This window comes from Ursus americanus, chromosome 8, assembly GCF_024610735.1.
Source record: "Ursus americanus isolate L20-20 chromosome 8, mUrsAme1.1.p, whole genome shotgun sequence".
In the NCBI taxonomy this organism is placed as follows: Eukaryota; Metazoa; Chordata; class Mammalia; order Carnivora; family Ursidae; genus Ursus; species Ursus americanus.
The window spans coordinates 18,632,946-18,642,539 of NC_142134.1; positions in this window are offsets into that span (position 1 = coordinate 18,632,946).

A 9,594-nucleotide genomic window follows, 5' to 3' on the forward strand; every position below is an offset into this window, starting at 1 on the left:
ACTCCATCCTCTCAGCAACACCTTAACGTAACTGTACTAGTCCAGTGATTCCCCCCCACAACACACTCAATAAATTTTTTAAAAATCTTTTAATTTCCATACTCTCAATACTCTTTCCAAGTGATATTGGCCCTAATTAAGACCACAGTAATCAATTACATGCAGAGACAATCATTAAATCAATGGTCTTTATGACATTAACAAATGAATTTTAGCCATGTAGTGCCTGCCTGTATAAGGCATTTAAGAAAAGCTTTGCTTTTTTTTTATTTTTCTTTTAACATTTTTGTACCCTTAAGGTGCTAACACCATTAGATATTTATTTAATCCTCGCAATAACCTTATGAGGTTAGTCCTGGTATTATTCCCACTATAGCAGCCACCCCCTTAACTATAGAGAATACAATCCAAGACCCCCAAGGGATGCCTAAAACCACAGAGAGTACTGAACCTTAAATATGTTTTTTTCTGGGTATACATACCTACGATGAATTTAATGTATAAATTAGGCACAGTAAGAGATTAATAAGAACTAATAATAAAATAGAAAAATTGTAACAATATACTAAAATAAAAGTTATGTGAATGTGTTCTCTCTCTCTCTCAAAATTCCTTCCCGTACTCACCCTTCTCCGGCTGACGTGCCACGATAAACCGCCTACGTGATGAAACGAAGTGCGGGGAATGACGTGGCATCCTGACGCAAAGTTAGGCTACTATTGGCCTTCTGACGATTCGTCAAAATCATCTGCTCCTCCCGTTGATGGTGGGTAACGAAACTGCAGGAAGCAAAACTGCAGATGGGGCGGGGGGCAGGTAGGTGGGGCACTGTACCCCATCAGGAAACTGAGATGCTAGAAAATTTGCCGAAGGTCACACAATTAATGGAAGTAGAGCCAGGATTCAAACCTTGGTCAATCTTACGCCAAAACCCATACTCTTAAGCACTAGCCAATCGTTCCCCTGTAATCATTAAGCGAAATGTATGTCTTAAAATAAGTCAATTTGCTTTAAATTGGAAATGCCAACAGGACAATGAGCTCTGAAACTAATGAATAATATAAATTGATTTCAATATCATTTCATGATTAATTATCCCTCAAGTGCATAAACCAACTCTGCTCAGAACAAAAGACTAAGAAAACTTGAAAGAGGAAGAAAATGCATCCATCATTTGAGATAAACCATTGCCAAATGTTTTCCAATCTGAAATAATCTTAGTAATATCTCTAACTCTTTGAGGTTCTATTTATCCCTATCCTCTATGTCAAGGAGATTCTTTTATTTCGGTGGTTTCGATTTACCACAAGCACCGCTTGTAAAATAGATACAATTATGGAAAACGCTGCAAATAGAACATATATACACAATGCATACTGCAATTGCAGCCCCTTGTTACTTAGTATTATAATTATGGTTCACGCCCTTAAATTCAGAGAAGTCAGGGACATATTCCAAGCACCCAAAATTATACCTAACAAATAATAGGAATCAAATCAGCATTTATTTGAATGAATAAATAAATGGATGTCTCTGAAGTGTTTGACTTACAAAAATAAGTTTCTCACAGGATTTTTCTCCTTTGGAAATTTTTTAAGGTATGTTAAACGGACCCAAAGTAGATCAGTTCAAGTGAACTGACTTTGTGGTCAAGGTTTTGGGGTTTTTTGTTTGTTTGTTTTTTTGTTTTGTTTTGGTTTGGTTTTGGTTTTTTTCCTCAGTGGAAATAGATACTTGGACCAAGAGAAGCCACATATCTGGACTTAAGAGGAATACACGTTTCTAGAAATCCTAAACTTGGCATTGAATTCATCAATTCAATCTATTTTTGAGTTGTCTCCTCCTGAGGAGGGGGTGAGTTTGTGCTGTTGTATTGTTCTCAGGAAACAAAGTATCTTGGTACTTTCAAAATTGCGGGCGTGGGGGAAGGGTACGGATATGCACTGGTGTCCAAATAGTGGAATGTAGTAGTGGGTTATGTTATTCCTTCAGTTTGCTCAATTTCCCAGGAAGCGTTCCCACATAATCTGTCACTAAGGTAACATGCTCATGTCACTAAAGTCCCATCTTTGCCCCCTTCCCCCACAGATGATCACCAGACTCAAGCTGGGTGTTCATGGTGTCTTATTCCCCTTATCACATGATTGGTGCAAGGCATGGCATGTGACCCAAATCAGGCCAAAGTCCTTCTTTGAGATCCTTCTATTTGTTCCTGAGTCACAAGGCAGAAAATATTTGAAATCTGGACAACTGGCAACAATCTTCTTTGAAGCAAGGGAACTAAAACGAAACAGAAATAAGAATCAGAGGGGACAGGTGCTGGTGACACTGGGTCCTGGATCTAGCCTCCACGCCTTGGCTCCTACAGCAACTCCTTCAGTCCTGTGAAATAACCCCTTTTCTTGCCTAAGCTAGTTTGAAATAAATTTCTATCCCCTGAGGCTGAAAGAGATCTGATTAATATACCAAGACTTTGGGGCGCCTGGGTGGCACAGCGGTTAAGCATCTGCCTTCGGCTCAGGGCGTGATCCCGGCTACGTGGGATCGAGCCCCGCATCAGGCTCCTCTGCTGTGAGCCTGCTTCTTCCTCTCCCACTCCCTCTGCTTGTGTTACCTCTCTCGCTGGCTGTCTCTATCTCTGTCGAATAAATAAATAAAATCTTAAAAAAAAAAAAATACCAAGACTTTGCCATAGCCAGGTAATGTAAACTTCCTTTATGACATGGTTCCATAGGGAGGTATTTCTAAGTCCAAAGTGCCCAAAGCCCTCACAAACTTTTTTTTTCTATTTTGGGAGGCTTTTTAATTTTTTATTTATTTATCTTTTCTCCCCTCATAAACTTTTCAAACACAATCTTTCTGGCAAGTTGAGGAGGAGTTGAATTCAATACGTTCATTATGCTGACCACAAGATGGCACCTAAAGCATTCTTTCTAAAGCTTAACCAGCTATACTAGGGATGATTGCCAAATTCTAATGTTTTATTGATGCCCCACATAGATCCTATTAGGTTGCAATATTGTTCCATTCTAGAGGAGTCCATATGCATTCTGGTAGTTAAGTGTTAAGACCATCTTGCACTTAATGGTCTCCAGCAGATGGTCAAATCACCAAAATGGCGAACAAATGTAAAAAGGTGAGTTTTGGTCATTTCTTTCATGATAACAGATCTACCTGTGAAGTGTTCAGAAAATTTAGTCAAATGACCATGCTCTATGACAGCTGAAATAACCAGCCCTTATTATACAACCATGATATTAGCCTGATTATCTGTCCCTTTTTATGGCCAAACACAGCTCTATATTATTTTTAAACTGTTTTTCCTGCTGAAAACTCAGTCACCAGCTTATGTCCCTGTGTATAAACCAGATTTAGTGTCTACCAACTGGCCCAAAAAGTCTTCTTGAAACTTGCCTTCAGTTTTCAGTCACAACCTACTACACAGAAGGTCAACACAAAAATATACTACATCTTACAGATTTTATCTTTGGATCATGTTCTAATGTGAGTTTATTAAAATAGAAGGACAAAGCCTCTTGGATAAAATACAAGGATCCCACTACCAGAATAAGTGTTTGCAAACCCTCTTTATGGGGAAAAGTCCTTCTCTGTTGCCCCTCCCTTGAGAGTAAAACACCATCACATGTTATATCCTGATCACAGCCTATGTTTGTTTGTTTTTTTAGCATTTGGCACAATTGGTAATTAAACACTTCTATCGAATTATTTGCTTAGTATTTTTCTCCCTTTCTCTACAGTTACTATCTCCATGAGGGAGGAACTGTTTTGTACCACTATGTACTTAGCACCTATAACAATGACTGGTACTCAATAAATATTTATTGAATGAATAAACAAATGAGAGCATCATGATTGTAAGCCAATTTCCTGAATACAGAGAGTTACTATAAAACAGGTGCAATTATTTGTCAGGATTCGATCTGCCTTTTGCCCCCCACCCCAATACATACACACACACACACACACACACACACACACACACACACACACAGAGAGACCCATCTCTAGGCACTACCTTTTCCAGCTTGAAATGGTAGTGGAAAGAGCTTCTAGAAATCTGACTCTCTTCTTTTTCATCTATAACAGCCTAACTCAATCCTTACGTGTAAAAGTACATAGTAAGTTGCTACATACATAGAAAGATAAGTAGGTTTCTTGTTAATAAAGTGTTACTTCTGGACTGTGCCCCTGCCCCTTACAGGGCTTTTCTCCCCTCTTTCCACTCCTGCTCCCTCAAATCCAGCAGCCTGATGACTAACAGGTTGGGGCAGGGGGGTGATGATGGAACAGAGAACCTGATGACCCAAATACCAAGAGGAAGTTACAGCCTGAAAAGAGTTTAATATGATGAACTTTGTTCAGGTGTTGGGAGACTGGCCTCTCAATGAGTCTCCTTGCCATTCTTGAACCTTTAAGGAGGTCCAATAAACAGCACCCTTCTCCTCTGCCTGACTCCTGAACAAGGCCAGAAGTGAGATAAATAGGTCAGCATGCAGAGAAGCCAATTACCAACTTTATTCATAAAGGCCGGGTTGGAGAACAATGCCTATCCTGAGAGTCCAGACAGGCTTTCTCAGCCTGGCCTTGATCTCAGAAGCTCAGCTGAGGGCAGGTGGGCAGACTCACGCATGTTGGTCACTGCCTGGCCAGGGAAGGGCAAAATGACCAAGCCTTGTTTTCAGGACTTTTCACGGGCTACCTCCCCCCAGTCCAGAAGCATGTCTGTCACACACTTGGCATCTTTATTTTCTAAACTCTAACTAGATTTAGTATTTCCTTCAGTTAGAGTTATAAACAACAAACCCTGTAGTATTAGCAGTATCTGTGACTTAACCAATCAATACCACAAATATTTGCACAACACTATACAGTTGTTGCAGATAATTGTGAAATGTTACATAAATTCATCACTACTTTCAAATTGTAGTAATTAGACCTAATTACAGACCTACTGAAGATGTACATATATTATGAAGTTTAAGCCATTTTAAGAATTATATTTCAATATAATTGGTTTCCTTTGTGATCCTACTTATTTTATTTTATGCATTGAAAAGTATTTTTCTGAGCTTTACTAGACTGATTACATGGCAAATAAAAGTTAATCATCCCTGTTCTAAGGGAAGCCAATTTAAGACTTTCAGCCAAATGACACGATCGTATTTGTCTTTCATAAAGAAAACTCCAGGGGCGCCTGGGTGACTCAGTGGGTTAAGCATCTGCCTTCTGCTCAGTTCATGATCCCAGGGTCCTGGGATCAAGTTCCGCATCAGGCTCCCTGCTCAGTGGGGAGTCTGCTTCTCCCTCTACTTGCAGCTCCCCTTGCTTGTGCTTTCTCTCTGTCAAATAAACAAGTAAAATCTTTTTAAAAAATAAAAATAAAGAAAACTCTGGGAACCTATACAGAGTGATCTAGGGTTAGGGGAAATTAACCTGTGATACAAAGGCTTTTGCAATGTGGCATTCAATGCCCCTGCCCTGCCTACTGTCCTGCCTTTCTCCCACATCTCTGTGACCTTCAGGACACCTCGTCTTCTCACTGACTCCCGTACATTTCAGGCTCGTTACTTCTCTAGAACTCTGCACATGTTGCTCTCTCTCCTCGGAATGTCTGACATCCTCTCTTCCACAACACGAGCACCTATGCATTCTTCACAACCCAGTTCACATCACCCTCTCTTTGGAGCTACCCCGATTCATAGTCCCATAGCCATAGCACCTTGGACATAACACAGCACATAACAGATGGAGTTCTTCGTAACCATGTCTCTCCATCTCCCAGACTAAGCTGAAGCAGCTATTGTGTTAGTATCCACAGGCGTGCAGTCTGCCAGCCCTTTTGATCTGTCTGGCCTCATGCTGCCTTTGTTGCTTACACAACTCATCCTATCTTTCTGTGGCCTTGGTCCCCACTGCATACAGAAGCGTCTTGTGCCTCTCCCCTTCCCTTTGGCCTCTAGGCCCATGCCAGTCATCCTGGGTCCTTCTCCTCTTACCAAGGCCTCTGCAAGTTCCTAGTTGGCTCCCGATCAATCCCATGCGCCTCTGGGTTCCTGTTCTGTGCACCTTCATGTGTGCATGTGGGTGAACGCGGAGGGATTGTGCCCACACCTGCCACACACGCCACTGTCCCTGCTCTTCTTCAGCTGTGCCATGTTAGCGGGAGAGTTGGGACAGAAGGACTTCTTTCCAAGGCCTGCTGCCTCCAGACTTCCCCTGAGAAGTGAGGGGTAGGTGCTCTCTGCCCTAATACACTCCAAACTCACGAAAGTGTCTCCCCTTCTGATCCTACACCTCCAGCACATGGCTCAGTGTAGCAGTGCCCTCTGAGGCAGTCTCCAGCCTCAGAGCCCCAGTCATATTCCCTCTGAATCTTGGCTTCCCACGAGTCACTCAGGCTTTAATGCCTGTTGGATGGAGAACTGCTCCCACAGCATTATGCATCCTTCTCTAGACTACAGTTAGAAAGTAAAGTCAGTGCTTAGAGAGAGGGGGGAGAAAGAAAAAGAAAAGGAAAGAAAGAAAGAAAAGAAAAGAGAAGAAGGAAGGAAGGAAGGAAGGAAGGAAGGAAGGAAGGAAGGAAGGAAAGAAGGAAGGGAAAAACTCAATGCCTAAGGACTCCTTTGCTTTCTCAAAAACCCGACTCTTCCAAAAGAAATCCTGGTTTCCAATATAAAAATGAATGCCACATGGGGCGCCTGTGTGGCTCAGTTGTTGGGAGTCTGCCTTCAGCTCAGGGTGTGATTCCAGGGTTCTGGGATCGAGCCCCACATCAGGCTCCTCTGCTGGGAGCCTGCTTCTCCTCTCCCACTCCCCCTACTTGTGTTCCCTCTCTTGCTGGCTGTCTCTCTCTCTGTCAAATAAATAAATAAAATCTTTAAAAAAAAAATGAATGCCATATGGGCGCCTGGATGGCTCAGTCAGTTAAGTGTCTGCCTTCAGCTCAGGTCATGATCCCAGGGTCCTGGGATGGAGCCCCACATGGGGCTCCCTGCTCAGTGAGGTGTCTGCTTCTCCCTCTGCCTGCCTCTCCCCCTGCTTGTGCTCTCTCTCTCTCTCTTTGACAAATAAATAAATAAAATTTTTTAAAAAAGGAAAAAAGTATTTTAAAAAATGAATGCTGCAGTGTGTTTTTTAATCAATTCAGAAACTCATTTTTTACATTTTCGGGGCCAAAGCAATGAACGTTGCCAATAAGTAGAAGCCTAAAGGGGCAACAGAAAATTTGCAGGAAGAAAAGCATTTGTAATTTTATCTTCCCGTACTAGTCTGTGTGTTATGTGTGGAATTGGAAAGGGACAATAACAGTATTTGGATAGAATTTTCTGAAGTCAAATAATGAGTTAAACTAAGCCAACAGAAGTCTTGAGAAGTAAATCTAACGTCATTGAAAGTCACAGTCAGGAAAACCTGGAGAACTCATTTTTGTCTAACGCCTCTCGCTTCAAACATGAGGCACTGAAGCTTTGGGAATTCCATGACTCGCCCAAAGACACTTTCTATTTTTAGCTGCCATCTACTGGGCACCTGCCAGGCACGCTGGCATCGCGATCACTGTCTCATTTACTCCTCCCGGCACCCATGAGCACTGCGGTGATTAGGCTCATTTTACAAAGGAGTAACTGGGGCTTACGGAGGTTAATTTATTCGCCCAATGTCATAATGCTACTAAATGAAGGGCCAGTTTTCAATCCGGGGATGTTTGATGCTGGAGCCCAGGCTCCTCGCCTAGACCTACTGTGCGTCAGACACGGTGCTGAAGGCTGAGAACACAAGAGAAAACGAGATACAGTTGCTGGGTGGCCTGGAGATCCACGCGGCTGTTAGTCTGCGACTGTAGGCTGCAGTCATTCTTCTGTCAGGTTAGAAACAAGGATTTCTCCTCTGAAATCTACTCCGTAGCAGCTACTCGCTCACAGGCAATGTTGTTTAGTGCAAAGATCAAGGACTTAGGGTCAGAAGACTCCGGTTCTAATCTCAGCTCTGCTGCCTACTTGTCAAGTATGAGTCCCGCGCCGGCCTCTGTAGTCTATCTGTGCAAGTGTAAAACGCCCATCCTGGCGGGCTCGCAGGACTGTTGTGAATTTCAAACATCACAGACTTGAAAGTGCTCAGCAAAAGGTTAAGAATGATTGCAAATACCCAGCTGCCGTCACATTGCATATTCTCCCGCAAAGATTTCCGAAGAGTTTTATACGTGATTAAATCAGTTCATGAAAATTTTAAGAAGTACGGCACAACAGTGGTTCAGAGAGGGAGAGGAAGGATGGGGAAAGAAAGGAACCGCTGGTCAATACAATAGCATTAGTCATGTTCTGGCTCTGAAGTTATTAGTGGTTCTATGGGTGTTCTGTTTCTTAGTGTACTTTTTTTTTTAAGATTTTACTTTATTTTTAAGAGAAAGAGAGAGAGCGCATGAGCAGGAAAGAGGCGCAGAGGGAGAAACAGACTCCCCGCTGAGCCAGGATCCCAACGCGGGACTCAATCCCAGGACCCTGGGATCATGACCTGAGCCGAAGGCAGACACTTACCTCACTGAGGCACCCAGGTGCCCCTGTACTTCTTCTTTTTTTTTTTTTTTTAAAGATTTTATTTATTTATTCGACAGAGATAGAGACAGCCAGCGAGAGAGGGAACACAAGCAGGGGGAGTGGGAGAGGAAGAAGCAGGCTCATAGCGGAGGAGCCTGATGTGGGGCTCGATCCCAGAACTCCAGGATCACGCCCTGAGCCGAAGGCAGACGCTTAACCGCTGTGCCACCCAGGCGCCCCTCCCTGTACTTCTTATATACATGTGATACAGACATTCATTTTTATATACTAAATACTGAATAATAAATACTTGAATTTTTAAACAAAGAAAGTAAGGTGTTATTGGAGAAAGGCTGAAAAGAGATTAGAACTATGTGGACTCTCTTCAGAGGAACTTCTGTGTTTGGTTTCTTTTATGGAGGGAACTTAAGGCCACACAGATTCTCTGGGTGGAGGGGGGTAGAAGCAACATGTCTGACCTACTGACTTCTTTAAACTCAGATCCCACCACATTTCAGCCTTAGAATAGTTCAGTGTTCACTTCTCCCTTTTGAATGGTAGGAGATCATTTCCTCTTCCAAAAAGGACTCTCATGTAGTCTAGAGAGATAACACATTTGTCATAACTATAAATTTCTTTGGAAGAACAACTGGGCTTTACACAGGCCATCTGGAGAAGACAAATGTTTCATGTAAGCATGTGGGAAATTTCACTGACAACATATGTAGCTAAATGAGCTGTCCTCATCGCTGCCAAGAGGAGAAAATTCCATTACACACAAGGAAGGTATTTCAGCCATCACCTCAAAATAAATACACATCAATATTTTAATGTGACTGAAACATATGTAAGGTGTAGCTATGTTTCTTTTCAAGGTACTGACCACCAAATATGCAGCCTCTGCAGAGGGACGCATTGGGTTCAACCCCACAGGGACAGCCTGGAAAGCACTGCATTCATTTGCTCACATTTCAAGAAACATGTCTTCCTGCAACCCCCCGTGCTTTGCACACCTTCCACTCCTCTGAACACTTGATGTGAT